Below are 15453 nucleotides of genomic sequence, written 5' to 3'. Positions count from 1 at the left end.
TATAAGACAGACTATGTGTCAGTGGAACCTGGAGATGTTAGCAAAATGATCAAGACTCTGGTTCAAAAAAAAAACAACAAACGAGGAAAAGGCTTGATCTGAGATAAATCAAGAGGAGGTACTACGGCTGTGTGCAGTACCAGGCTACTCTAAGCAGTCACCTAGGAAACAGGAAGCTTTCCTGTCCCCAGTGTACCCTCCACACTTGCACTGTGCCTGTCCCCAGTGTACCCTCCACACTTGCACCGTGCCTGTCCCCAGGGTACCCTCCACACTTGCACCGTGCCTGTCCCCAGTGTACCCTCCACACTTGCACCGTGCCTGTCCCCAGTGTACCCTCCACACTTGCATCTTGCCTGTCTCCAGTGTACCCTCCACACTTGCACTGTGCCTGTCCCCAGTGTACCCTCCACACTTGCACTGTGCCTGTCCCCAGTGTACCCTCCACACATGCATTGTGCCTGTCCCCAGTGTACCCTCCACACATGCATTGTGCCTGTCCCCAGTGTACCCTCCACACTTGCACTGTGCCTGTCCCCAGTGTACCCTCCACACTTGCACTGTGCCTGTCCCCAGTGTACCCTCCACACTTGCACTGTGCCTGTCCCCAGTGTACCCTCCACACTTGCACCCTACCTCCCAACACCCACCCCAGAGTCAGTCAATTGCAGAGCTAAAAAAGTTATCACTGGTTTTGTTCAATCTCTGTTTTATGGTCTAGGGGGAAAAAAAAGAACTCAAAAAAAGGAAGGCCCCTTGCTCAATGACACATTTCATCATCATCATCATCATCATCATCATCATCATCATCATCCCATCAGAATGAAAACTGCTAATTTTTACAGATCACTTACGATCTCAAAGATTCAGTGCTAAGCACTTGATGCTTGTTGTTTCAAGATGGTATTAAACTTGGAATCTACAGAGCTTGGTTCTAGTCTTAAAAATAGTACCTCACAGAAGTGAAACCTATATCTATAGTCACCACATTCAGGACACTTAGCTACATAAATCTATCTCCAAATTTACAACTTGGAATAACCCTACACTGAATGTGGTTATTGTGACTGTTATTACGTGCAAACAGTGCAAATCTTAGTGCCACCTGTATTCTCAATGCCATAGTTTTTATTTTTTTGCTTTACACTCAACTCTTTGCTCCCAATTACTATTGACTTACTTTTCCAATGCCAAGTTGCTTTTATTTATTTGTTTGTTTGAAATTAATTTATATGTCATTAGCGATTCCAAGTTTATTTCAATTTTACTTTCCTTGTTTTGTTGTTAAGGCCACTCATACCATTATTTAGGACTGAGTGATAAGGAATTCGAAGGGTTTGTTTATTTGTTTGTTTTTAAAGAAACATACTATGTGTATTTACACAGCCTATCTGAAGAAATGAAATCACAATAATATCCTGTTAAACACTCCATAAAGATGGTTCTTTTTCTTCCCCACCTCCTGACATCCTTCGTCCCTCCTTCCTCAGTGACTTATCCCTCCCCTCTCCTTGTTCCTGTCCCCCTTCCCTTGACTCCTCATAGCCATCAAAGTCTCGTCTATTGGTGTAAATCACATTTTGTTTTCTTTGTTTTTCCTTATAGCAATGGTGTTGTTAAATATTTCTCTAAGATTGACTGAGTTTGCTAAGCATAATGCTTTCCAGATTTGTCAACTTCTTGTAATGTCTAAAAGAGTTGTGATTGTTTTTATTGATGCATAATTTTCAATAGTATGAGTGTACCAGAGCTTGTTTATCCATTCCTCTATAATTTGGGTTTAGGGTTGTTTATATGGTTTTGCTATTATGAAAATTTCTGCAATAAACATAGATATACATAAGTCTATGTATATTGTAGTCTTGATTTCTTTAAGACAGCAGTTCTCAACCTGTGGGTTGTAACCCCTTTGGGGGGTTTCGAACAACCTTTTCACAGGGGTTGCCTAATTCATAACAGTAGCAAAATTACAGTTATGAAGTAGCAACGAAAATGATTTTATGTTTGGGGGAGATCACCCCAACATGCGGAACTGTATTAAAGGGTGGTGGCATTAGGAAGATTTAGAACCACTGCTTTAGGGTATATACCCAGTAGAGAGATTGCAGGGTCATAAAATAATTGTACTTATATTTGTTTAAGGAAATACATACTGATTTCCATAGGGGTCTTTCAAATCTAAAGTCTGTCCACCAAAGTAAAAGCATTCCTGTCTCTCTGAATCCTCTCTAGCATTTATTATTTTATTGAATTGTGGTAAGAGTGTCCATGAGAGGTGATATATCACTGTTTTAATTTGTATTTGTCTTATTTTTAATTATCTTGAATATTTTCCATATCATTTTTGGTGGCCCGGATCTCCTCTTTGGTAAATTAACTATTTGTGTCTCATGCTTAATTTTTGTTTGGCTGATTTCCATTTTTCTTGTTAAAATGTTGTAGTTTCCTAAAGATTTTATGAATTAGCCCTTTATCTGATGTAGCACTGCAGTATATTTTCTCTAAATCAGTGGGTTCTCTGTTGGCTCTTTTGATGAAGTCTTTTGATGGGCGGAGCTATAGTATTTTTAGTGGATCCCCGTTCTTTATTTTGTCTTCTATATTATGGATATGTTTCATATGTTCAGAAGTGCGTTTATGACTTGTATTAGGTTCCTTGAGTTTGTTCCTATTTTTTCGTTGATGGTTTTTATAATTGTGCAATTTATATTTAGGTCTTGAGATTGTTTTGGTACATGGTGTGAAGTATGAGTCATGTTTCATTCTTTAGTAGGTGAAGATTCAGTTTGTCTGCCACCATTTATTGAAAGGCTACCTCTTGCCCATTTAATGTGTTTTAGCCCTTTATAAAAAAATTAGGTGTCAATCGGTTCTTGGTTGTTTTTCTAGGTTCTTAATTCTAATCCATTGATCTTCATATCTATTGTTGTACCGTACCAGATGGTTTGATTACTGTGGCTGTCAAGCGAGCTTTAAAGACTGGAATGGTAAGACTTTCTATTTCATTTTCATTATTTTTTAATGAACTTTATTTATCCTGGGTTTCTTCCTTTCCATGTAAACTTGGTGTTTAGGTTTCGATTTCTTTGAAGAATTGTGGTGTAATTTGGATGAGAATTGCATTGGCTTTATAATTATTTTTGTAACATTGACATCTTCACAATGTTTATTCTGCCTATCTAATTACATGGTAAGTTTTTTCCATTTCTGTAAGGTTTATGCTTGGTTCTTAGAAGGAATAATGTTTTGTAGTTTTGCTTATCTAAGTCTTTTATTTCTCTGGTGAGATGTCTTCCTAAATATTTTATCTTGTTTTTAAAGTGTAAATATACATTGATTGGGAATTTTCAAAAGAATAAGTCCCAGGCTCGCCAGAACCGGAAAGCAAGTTTTCACAAGGAGTTCCATGAACACTGGCAGCAATGGACTAATCACTGGGTAAAGTGTAAAAAAAAGATTCACAGGGATACCTTCAGGACCAAGGGTGTGAGGGACGATGCTGGGAGAGTGGAGGGTGAGTGGGTTGGAAAGGGGGAACTGATTACAAGGATCCACATGTGACCTCTTCCCTGGGAGAGGGGCAGCAGAGAAGGGGGGAAGGGAGACTCTGGATAGGGCAAGATATGACAAAATAACGATGTATAAATTACCAAGGACTGGGGGAAAAAAAAGAGGACCTGATGCAAGGGGCTTAAGTGGAGAGCAAATGCCTTGAGAATGATTGGGGCAGGGAATATATGGATGTGCTTTATACAATTGATGTATGTATATGTATGGATTGTGATAAGAGTTGTATGAGTCCCTAATAAAATGTAAAAAAAGAAAAGAGAAGAAAAAAATGATTAGGGCAAAGACTGTACAGATGTGCTTTATACAATTGATGTATGTATATGTATGAACTGTGATAAGAATTGTATGAGCCCCAATAAATCGTTAAAAAAATAAAATAATTAAATACATAAAAAAAAAGATCCACAGGGGATACTTTTTAGAAAGCGACAAGATAAAATCACATGGTAATTGTAACTTCTAGGTCTTTTTTTTTTCAGACACCTCATTGTTTTATTGAAGCTTACACTTTCACTGGACGTTTGGCCCCAGAAACAACACAAAACATACCCTGACAAGTGGATAAACAACCCCCCCACACACACACACACCCCTTGGCCGTGGGAGGTGGCAACTGTCAGCCAAGCATGGCAGGCCAGTGGGACTCCAAGCTGGGAGCATGGCAGCCTGGCCCCAGTCCCTCCAGGCAGCTGGAAGGTCCCCCCACCCCAGGACGTGCTGGAGTGATGGGGGGTGGGGGGTGGGGCTAAGTGTAAACACGCCGGGGGGCAGGCAGCTCTCTCTGGCTTGGTCAGATCCCACTTCGCAGATTTGGGGCTCAGCAGGGAGGACGCACAGGTGAGGGGTGTAGCTGATAGCAAGGGCTTCCCACTGGTGTCAGGACAGAGGAGGGAGTGCTACTAGAGTATGGGCGGAGCCCAGCTGACTGAACCCTAAATCCATGGCCACAGCTGGTGACTCTGCTGCCTAGGGCTGTCAGGACATCCATTGCCTAGTCCTTCCCCAGGCCTGGACCCACCTGTTTGGTGGCTCTGACGCAGGAGCCCCCGCCCTCCTGGGAAGCGTGCTGTAGAAGTCCAGGGAGAAGGTTTTGCTAGGAAGGGTTGGGGAAGGGGAGGCCCACATGCCCCTCCCACTCTCAGGGGCCCAGAACAGGCCAATCTGGAGATGCGCGGGGTCAGAGCATCCGAGAGGCTGTCATGGTGACGAAATCCTCAAAGCTGAGCCGAATGTTGCCCTGGACAGTGGTGTCTTTCTCCCTGAAGACTTCGGTCAGCACCTGCAGCTGGGTGCACACCTGGATGAAGCGGTCCAGCTGCATGGAGGGATTGGCGGAGAGTGGACAGTAGCGGGAGACCAGGAGTTGGCTGAACTGGGGGCTCAGATTGTAGCCCATCTGGGACAGAGCCTGCTGCAGCTCCGAGTAGCTGATGGAACCCGAGCGGTCGCGGTCATACTGCTGGAAGAGGCTCTTCCACTGCTGGATGAACTTCCACAGGGCTGAGAAACCGTAGATGTCGATGCGTCCCGACTTGGTCTTGTCAAACATATATGGAGGGCCCTGCCCATAAGGCCCGGGCTGCTGGGCACTGTAGGCATTTGGAGGCGGCTGACCATAGGGGCTCCCAGGGGCTGCACCGCCATATGGTCCTCATGGCATTCCAGAGGGAAGTCCCCCAGGGTTGGGGTGACCCATAGGGTCCGCCACCAGATGGTGGTCCATAAGGCCCTCCAGGGGCAGGGCCCCCGAAACCGCCACCACCAGGGGGTACTCTGCTTCCATACTGCCCCCCGCAATGGGGTCCCAGGGTAGTAGCTTGCCCTGCAGCTCCTGGGCAGCCCTGCCCGTACGGGTAGCTGGACATCGTAACTGCTAGGTCTTAAGACACTCTTTAGCAAAAACAAAGGATCTGAGCAACAATTTCCTACATAATTAACAGAGAGGTAGTGTTTCTTTTTATTTATTAATTTACTTGTTATTGACTCTAAAGAAACTTGGTGGTGCAGTGGGCTGTGCATTAAACTGCTAGTCACAGAGTGAGTGATTTAAACTCACTGGTCATTCCCTATGAGAAAGAGGAGGCTGTCTGCTCCTATAAAGACTTAAAGTCTCAGAAGCCCAAAGGGGACAGTGCTGCTCCGCTCTATAGGGTGCCTATGAACAGAATTTACTCTATGTCAGTGAGTGAGCTTTAATAATTAAATCAAAAGATATTGTAAAAGCAGTACAGTTAGACCTTGCACACCCAAAACATGCTTCACCCAATGGTGGCATGTTACATAACTAGAGTCCATTATTAAAATCAGCAAATTGACATTAGCACAGTGCTATCAACTTCCCTACAAATCTTGCTTGGTTCTTGCCAATATTTGCAGCATATGTTCTTTTGTGTGTGTGAGGCAGAGTAATGCCAATGACTTATGGAGGTCAGGATTTAAATCGGGGTGCCTTTGGGGTATAAAGTTACGAAGCTTGAATCACAGCTCTATCGCTTTCTTATTATGGAGTCTTTTAATTTTTTTTCTCCAAAGAATGTTTACTTCAGTTAGACTTTGGACAGGTATCAATCAAGTTCTGAATTGTCTGAACACAGAAGTTCCATATTAAGTTGATGCTTTATGAGATCTAAGCTTTGAAATCATGTAACCACCTTGATATAACTACATATAGCTAGTATAGTCTCATGAATATCACCCACTTGTTCACAACTGATTGGAAGGATAGTGCATTATCTCTATTATACCAAATGCAGTCTTCTCTTTTTTATCTAAAATGCAGACTTCCCTGGGGAACCTGCATCTAAAATCTTATTTTCATTGAGATCTTTGATGGAAATCCTGCTGGGACTTTAGAGAGATGACATCACATAGAACTAACATCGCGACTGAACCCCCAGACAAATGCTGTGTCAGCCGTAAACACCTTATGGATCAATCAAACACACTTTTCCCATTTCCCTCTGAACATCCAAAGTCAGGCATATTTTTTAAATTATGTAGAAAACAAATTTTAAAAAGAAATGCTACATGGATTAAGTTCCAATAAAACAGTTTTTTAAGAAGAAATGCTTATTTTAAAAGGTGTCTTATTTTGCAAATTATCACTCATGGTTTCTCTTTTCTAAATTAATAGGCTCCCCTAGTACATTCTAAAACAGTTGATATGTTAAAGAACTTTGCCTCAAACAAGATGTCCATAAACTTTCAGAAGCATAGATCTTCTGTGCTTCTTATTTTATTAACAATACTGTTTATCAATTAAGGCATGAAGAAATGAAAAAGTAACTAGAATGATAGGCTGTGTGTTCTTGGTTCTGCTTGGGGAAAAGGGCATAATTTCGGTTTAGATCATCTCCTTATATTTTGGATTTACTGAGATTTTCCTTTAGGTGGAAAATTCCGTGTAAATCACTTCAGTGATGACTAAAATGACTCCCTCTAGCAGGATTCAGATTTCCATATGACCCTGGAATGTCAGGGAGTTTTCCAAATCAATATTACAACAGAAATATAGTGATTACAATATAGGGTACTGAGGAAGAGCACATAAGGGGTTATTCCTCTATTTTCAGAGGAAAGCGTCAGGCAGGAACAACAAAGAAAATCACCACAAATGGAGGCAGACAAGCTCCCAATAATCAGTGGTCTCCATGCGACAAGTATTAAAACACAGCATTAAGCAATCACCTGGGACCCACGATTAGTATTTCATATCAGATCTTCATTTTTAGATCAAGGCAATAAACCCACCATATCACTCTGGAAAAAAAATATGAAATTCGGGAAAACATTACTGAAGACTTGGGTTTATTAAACATATAAAGAGCTCATTCTAACTGCATCATAAAATGAAAATTAAATGATAAAAAGTGAAATTATTGGGCTGAGTATCTGTTTGAATCCCCTATTTCAGAGATATACAGAAGAAGTTGGAAGAGAAGGAAGGAAAAGGCAGGCTGGAGAAAGACAAGAGTGTTTTCTTTTTCTTGCCAGAATTTGCCTCCAAAGCACAAATTTGATTTCTAGCTGCATCAACAAATCCACAGGATTCAAAGAAGCATGTAAAGGGAGCAGGAGACAGTGTCAGCCTTTTTCAAGGTGTCCACAGTGCCCAAAGGAACCCTGGTGCTGTAGTGTGGATGAGTTGAGCTGCCATCCACATGGTCTGCAGTTCAAAATCACCAGCAGCTCCATAAGGAAAGGCTGGATGTTCTACACCATAAACAGCCAGTCTCAGAAGCCCACTGGAGGTGACCATGTGTCAACATTGACTCTGACAGTGAGAGAGCTGAGTATGGTGCCTAAAAAATACATCTCCTGGCAACAAATGCCAAATGTCTTCCATTTGCAGAAAGGTATATTCTTGTCACCCAAGGTCTCCTCTGCGATAGGCTTCTACTTGCTAAAGTGGGAGATTGGAGGTGTTTCTACTAATAAATATTAACTAAGCCACCATTAAGGAATCCTGGTGGCAGACAAGTTAAACACTTGATTTTTAACTTAACAACGCTGGGAGCAAAGACCTGACAATCCACTCCCTTAAAAGACCATAGCCTCTGCTCTCCTCACCATTGATTTCAGATCACTTATTGTTCCCTGGGGTTGTTGGCTTCCCACTGTCTTTCTCCCACCACAACCCCCTCCCCAATGTCCCCCAGCAACCATTGGTTCCATTGTTTTCTCCTCGGGATTGTTTATTCTGCCTATATAGATAGGCATGCAAAGAGCTATGTAGCTGTGAGGAATTAATGAAAGCCGAATGAAGGTTGAACATGATCGTGGGACAAGAAGAAAGTAAAAGGATTAACTATAAGTTTTTCTTTACTGTTGTGTTTTGTTTTTTGTCATTGGTTTGTTGTATATTGTTGCTTGGTTTTTCTCTGTTTTGTGTTTGTGCATGCTATTATCTCCACAGGTCTTTCTAAATAAGATAGGCTGAATGAAGAATCAGGAGGAGCAAACAACTGGATCAACAGTTCTGAGGGGACATGGGAGAGGGGGAGGTGGGGAAAAAGGAAGTGGTATTAACAAACCCAGGGACAAGGAAACAACAAGTGATCCAAATTGATGGTGAGGAGGATGTAGGAGGCCTGGTAGGGAGTGATCAAGGGTAATGTAACCAAGAGGATTTACTGAAACCCAAATGAAGACTGATCATGATAATGGGACAAGAGGAAAGTCAAAAGAAATAGAGGAAAGAGCTAGGAGGCAAAGGGCATTTATAGAAGTCTAAATAAAGGCATGTGCATGTGCAAGTATATTTATATATGTGGATAGATCTATATGCATATATTCATAGGTTTAGTATTAAGATAGCAGGACATTGGGCATCCACTCAAGTACTCCCTCAATGCAAGAATACTTTCTTCTATTACATTGGCATTCTGTGATGCTAACCTTACCGACACAATTCCTGAAGAGAAAGTGGGTGAATAAGCAAATGTGGTGAAGAAAGCTGATGGTGTCTGGCTATCAAAAGATGTAATGTCTGGAGTCTTAAAGGCTCGAAGATAAATAAGTGGCCATCTAGCTGAGAAGCAACAAAGCCCACATGGAAGAAGCACACCAGAATGTGAGATCATGAGGTGTCGAAGGGATCAGGTATCAGGCATAATCAGAACAAAAAATCTTATCATAGTGAATGAGGGGGGAGGGGGATGCAGAGTGAAAGCCCAAAGCCCATTTGTAGGCCACTGGACATCCCCTTACAGAAGGATCGCAGGGAGGAGACAAGACAGTCGGGGTGTGATGTAGCAACAATGAAACATACAACTTTCCTCTAGTTCTAAATGCTTCCCCCTCCCCCACTAGCATGATCCCAATTCTAGCTTACAAATCTGGCTAGACCAGAGGATGTACACTGGTACAGATAGGAACTGGAAGCACAGGGAATCCAGGGCAGATGATCCCTTCAGGACCAATGGTGTGAGTGACAATACTGGGAGGGTAGAGGAAGGGTTAGTTGGAAAGGAGGAACCAATTACAAGGATCTACATGTGACCTCCTCCCTGGGGGGATAGACAATAGAAAAGTGAGTGAAGGGAGACATCACACAGGGCAAGATATGCCAAAATAAAAATTTATATATTATCAAGGGTTCATGAGGTAGTGGGGAGCGGGGAGGGAGGGGAAAAATGAGCAGCTGATGCCAGGGGCTTAGGTTGAAAGCAAATGTTTTGAGAATGATGAGGGCAATGAATGTACAAATGTGCTTTACACAATTGGATTGTGATAAGAATTGTATGAGGCCCTAATAAAATGATTTTTTTAAAAGAAAGTAAAAGGAAATGGAGGAAAGAACTAAGAAGAAGCAAAGGAATTCATAGAGGTTTAAATACAGGCATTATATATGTAAATATATTTATATATAACAATGGGGACATAGATTCATGTACATATATTATTTGTTAAATATTAAGGTAGCAGACAGACATTGGGCCTCTACTCTAGCTATGATTGAATCCTTTCTTAATCCATTCTCTTAAGGGCTGATTAAGCTGTTGGTGTACACACTTCTAAGGGTGACTGGGGGCAGCTGTTGATAAACAGCTTAGCCCATTGTTCCAGTCACTTTGTCAATCCATCTCCTTGAGGGCTTTCCTCTTTTTAATAGTCCTTCTATTTTACCACGCCTGACGTCCTTCTCCTGGTCCTGAACTGATCTGTCCTGACAGCATTTCCAAATTATGTAACATGAAATCTCACCATTATTGCCTCTAAGGACCACTCTGGCTATACTTCTTTATTTATTTATTTAAAAAATTTCTTAAACATTTTATTAGGGGCTCATACAACTCTTATCACAATCCATACATATACATACACCAATTGTATAAAGCACATCTGCACATTCTTTGCCCCAATCATTCTCAAGGAAGCTTTAAAGACAGGTGTTTGTCCTTTTAGTAGTCCATGGAAAGTTCAATATACTTCTGCAGCACTACAGTTCAAATGCATCTATTCTTTGGTAGTCTTTATTCAATATCCAACTCTCACACACATATGAGGCAATAGAAAATATCATGGTTGGGTCAGGTGCACCCTAGTCCTTAAAATGACATTGTTGATTTTCAATACTCTAAACAGGTCTTGGTCTGCAGATTAACCTAATACAGACAACCAAGTCTTTTTTCCTTTCAGCAGAGCAGTTGGGACTATTGACCTTTGGTTCAGTGGCTAAATACTTAACCACCGCACCTCCAAGATTTCTTGGGCAAAGCGCCAAGAAAATTTAGATGTATAAATATTTTTTATCATTTCTTGGTTCACTGATTTTGAAATAGAAAAACAAGACCTAGTCCATAGGATTATTAATATAATTCAATGATACAAATAAGAAGCCCCCGAACAAACTTCATAGAGTAAAATCAAAGCTAATAACACAGGTCCTGCTGGAATATTTGGTGTTGAAAGCTATCTAAACATGAAAACCTCTGGAAATTCTTAAGAACCCAGCCCTCATAATTCTAGATAGGATGAAGGATTAAAAAGGAAGGAAAGAAGGAAGGAAGGTTTTTCCCAAGTCCCTCCCTGTGTTTTGGAGCCCATTGTTATGGATTGGGTTGTGGCTACCACAATAGGCATATACTTGGCTACGCCATGACTCTCAGTGACTTGGCAGTTACGTAGTGCTGCAATGTGGCAGGTACATAGTGATCTCCCCTAATGTGATCTTATGAGAAAAACCAATCGGTAATAAAAAGCAATCTGGGTGGGATTCAACAACCTTAATCCCATAAGAACATGCTCAGCATATCTTAAATTGAAAGAACTTAAGGAAAAATTCCAACCTTGAATTGTAATCTTGAAAAATTCTATGGGAAAAATATTTAATGATGCAGAAAACATCAAAAGAACATGGAAAGAATACACAGATTCACAGAACAAAAATATTGTCTACATTCAATCGTTTCAGGTAGTAGCATATGAGCAAGATTCAATGGTGCTGAAGGAAAAATTCAAGCTGTACTGAAAGCAATAGCCAAAAATCAAGCTTCAAGAATTGATGAAATATGAATTAAGTGTTTCAACAAGTTCATGAAGCACTGGGAATTTGGAAGATTCACTTGGCTAATTGACTGGAAGAGATTAATATTTGTACCTACGCCAAAGAAAGATGACCCAACAGAACATTCAAATCATAGAACAATAAATTGATATCACATGAAAGTCAATTTTGTGCTGAAGATTGTCCAATAACGGTTAAAGCAGTATATTGATGGAGAGTTGTCAGAGGATCTTAGCAGAAAGCAGAGAATACCAGAAAGTTGTTTTTTTATCGACTTGTGTTTTATCGATGGTGGCAAAGCTCTCAACTGTGTGGATCTTAATAACCTGTAGATAGCCTTGAAAATAATAGGAGTTCCAGAACATTTCATTGTGCTCATGGAGGACTTGCACATGGATCAAGAGACATCTGTGCAAACAGAACAAGGGAATACTGCATGGTTTCAAATCAAGAACGGTGTTGAATCTTTCACCATGCTTCTTGTTTTCTCAGGGTTGTAGCCTCTCACTATACTTCTTCAATCTAGATGTTGAGCAAGTCATCAGAGGAGCTGGATTAGAGGAAAAAGAATGCAGTCTCGGGATTTCCAGTAATAAACTGCGATGTGCAGATGACACAACCTTGCTTGCTGACAGTGAGAAGGACTTGAGGCACTTAGTGATAAAGATCAAGGATGGTAGCTTTCAGTATGGATCACAGCTCAATGTCAAAAAGACCAAAATCCTCCTCCCTGAACCGCTAGGTAGTATCTTGATAGAAAAGATTGAAAGTTGCCAAGGGTTTTGTCTTGCTTGAATCCAAAATCAATGCTCAAAGAAGTTAGGAGATAAATGACTACATCACATGGAGTAAATCTGGTGCAGAACAACTCTTGTATTGAAAAGAAACGATGTTACTTTGAGGACTAAGGTGTGCCCGACCCAAGTCACGGTATTTTCCACTGCTTCATATATATGTTAAAATTGGACATTAAATGAAGAAGATCAAAGAATTGATTCATTTGGTCAAGAACGTGGAAAGCATCATGGACTAAAATGACAAACAAATCTGTCTTAGGAGAAGTATGGTCCGAGTGCTCCTTAGAGTCAAGGATGGGCAGACTTCATGTTACATCCTTTGGACATGTTTTCAGGAGACACTAGTCCCTCGAGAAGGACATCATGTTGGTAAAGAGAAGGGGCAGCTAAAAGGAGGAAAGCCCTCAAAGAGATGGATGGACACGGTGGCTGTAACAATGGGCCTAATGAAAATTGTGAAGATGGCTCCCTTCAACTTATATGGGCCTATACATAACTTGAAAACATGACTGACACTGTAATAATCACTGAAGGCACTGTAATAATCACTGAAGGATAGACGAGCTGGACTTGCTGACCTTTAAATAAGTGTCTTGTTTTGTTTTTCCCCCCTACAGATCACATGTCTATGCTACTGAATAAAGATAGCACAAAATTTTAAAGAACACAGAATGAAACAGCCATTGAGGAGACCAGTAGGGAAATGTTAAATGAAGAGACTTTTCGGAGGGTCCTTAGTGACCCGACGTATGAAAAGGTAGTGGAAAAGAGGCCAAAGATGATGGCTCTAGGTGTCAAGAAAGCACAGCTTCACAGCGCCAACTCTGAGAACCAGGGAAAAGATGAAAAAAAAAAGTGGGGAGAAAAACTGGAATGAAAATTTTAGAGCAGAGGTCAAACGCTCAACCAAAATCAACGATGAGAGACTTAAAGGACCCTCGCTGTACAGGAGAGGAGAAGGACTGCTACAAGGACAGAATGGTGACTCCCTGACCAGAAGGGACATTGAACAGAGAGAAGACACTGTTGCAGACAAAATCTCCAGAATGTGTGTACTGCAATTCTTGTGTGTTAGCTACTCGTTTCTGTCTTTTCATCACACAAAACGACTCTCAAGATTAATAGTGACTTTTGAGGCTGATAATGACCTAGCATCATTCTTTAGTTAATGTTTTTAAAGACAAGAGAGACAGGATCATGTACCTGGATGATATTTATATCCATGGAAAAACCAAAAGATTGAACCAGCCACAATTACTCTCAAAACCTGAATGAGCAGAGGCTGTCTGCTCCAATCATGATTACACTCTTGGAACCCCTACAAATGGTCACTATGAGTTGAAATCCGCTCAGTGGCAGTTTTTGATGTTGTTGTTCTTCATGCACACAAACATCGCCTTACTGGTGTAGTGGTCAAGTACTTGGCTGCTAACTGAAAAGTCCTCAGTTCTAACTCACCAACTGCCCCGTGAAAGATGAGGCTCATATACAGATTCGCAGCCTTAACATCTCTGTGAGGCACATCTATTCTGTTCTGTCCTGCCAGTCACTAAAAGTTATAACTGACTCAAAAGCACTGGGTTTGATGTTGGATATAAACATACTTCAATACTGCATGAAAATCAATCAGAGGAAGGGAGGGAGGGAGGGAAAGAGGGAGGGAGGGAGGGAGAGAGAGAGAGAGAGAGAGAGAGAGAGAGAGAGAGAGAGAGAGAGAAAGAGAGACTACTTATACCTCTGAAGACTCCACACACTGAAGCAACAGCATTTTTTGAGAAAAATGAATGTGATACCAGGAATTTGTAAGTTAAGATCTCAGATTATTCCCCTGTACTGATATCTACAACCAGGGACAAGTAATGTTACCAGCTTAAGACTCAGTTTCTTTCTTTAAATAAATAAGTGAACTGTGCTGATTCCTGCCTCTCAGATTTGTTCTCTCGATGTAAGCAGATCCTGTTATTAAGATACTGAGCACATAGCAGGTGTACAATTAACCATGTTAATTCTCTAGGCCTTTAAGGCTGGTCCCAAGGCCCAGTACGTGAGTTACAATTATAAAATAAACTGACTGACCTGTAAAAAACAACAAAAAAATCACCAACCGAACTTTTGTTGCACAGTGAATGATGTCCTAGCAAAGTAGATGCCAGGAATGTGCTGCACAACCTCCAGCAAGCAGTCCATTGTTAACAAGGCGCACAGCTGGTACTCCTCTCCAGCAAGGCTGTAAGAACTGGAGGAACAGGTGATTACCCGAAAAGGTGAAACATATCAGTCTTCTGAAGGGGAACTGGCTTTCCAAAAAGTCAGCTTTGTTTGGAACAAAGGCTGGTGCTGAAGATCTAGTTGAAGTGTGACCACAAAGCACTGAGACAGATTTTCGTCTCTGACTCATCTCATCGTTCAGAAAACACTTGTACAAAAAGTTCCAGAGTTTAGAAAAATAAAAGCACCTGTACAAGTATAAGAACATTCATCACAATCCTAAATGTAGAAGCAAAAAGTTCCCTGAGATCGCTAACATTAGGTAGAATCGAAGCCCGAGAAGCATTATTTGTGGTCACATGTAAAATGCAAAAGCAATCTACACCGTGGAAATCGGGACATTTCTTGAGAACATTCACACTGTGGGTTTCGGCTCCTTGATTCTTCTGAAAGCTTCATGTGAAGATCTAAACAGCCCTCACAGTGCTTGCATACCGGTTGAACAGGATAGAGGCATACTAAATATGTGTTATAATTCTCAAAAGACCATGGAAATATTTGCTAGCTTGATGGCTGTCAGTCAAGATTAGGGACAACAGACTTTGGTTCCTACGTCCTTCCTAAATAAAAGAAGACTGGATTGACAGCTATTCCTCAGGAGAATCTATTTAACAAAGGCTCTCCAACACACTCTGAGAAAAGGAAATCCTCTTCAATCTTGGCACACCCCTCTAGCATTCCCATCTTCCACGGCAAGTGACATTTTGACCAAGTCCCAAATCGTCACCTGCCCCCAAACTTGCACACACTGCTACTGAGTTCAGCCTAGCCTCCAAAGACTTTGTACCCTTATACCAAGATTGAGTGACC

At 41.2% G+C, this 15453-nt stretch overlaps 1 protein-coding gene and 1 pseudogene across 4 annotated transcripts in view; both read right to left on the bottom strand.

Moving 5' to 3' along the window:
• The window catches only part of CTNNA2 (catenin alpha 2), a 1186106-nt gene that overhangs the window by 215992 nt on the left and 954661 nt on the right, over positions 1-15453 (bottom strand). The gene's annotated exons all lie outside the window — the stretch shown is intronic.
• LOC142460727 (peflin pseudogene) lies at positions 4748-5435 on the bottom strand (annotated as a pseudogene).

Source organism: Tenrec ecaudatus, chromosome 11, assembly GCF_050624435.1.
Source record: "Tenrec ecaudatus isolate mTenEca1 chromosome 11, mTenEca1.hap1, whole genome shotgun sequence".
In the NCBI taxonomy this organism is placed as follows: Eukaryota; Metazoa; Chordata; class Mammalia; order Afrosoricida; family Tenrecidae; genus Tenrec; species Tenrec ecaudatus.
Note: the sequence above shows the minus strand (reverse complement) of the source record. Positions and strands in the feature narration are given on the sequence as shown.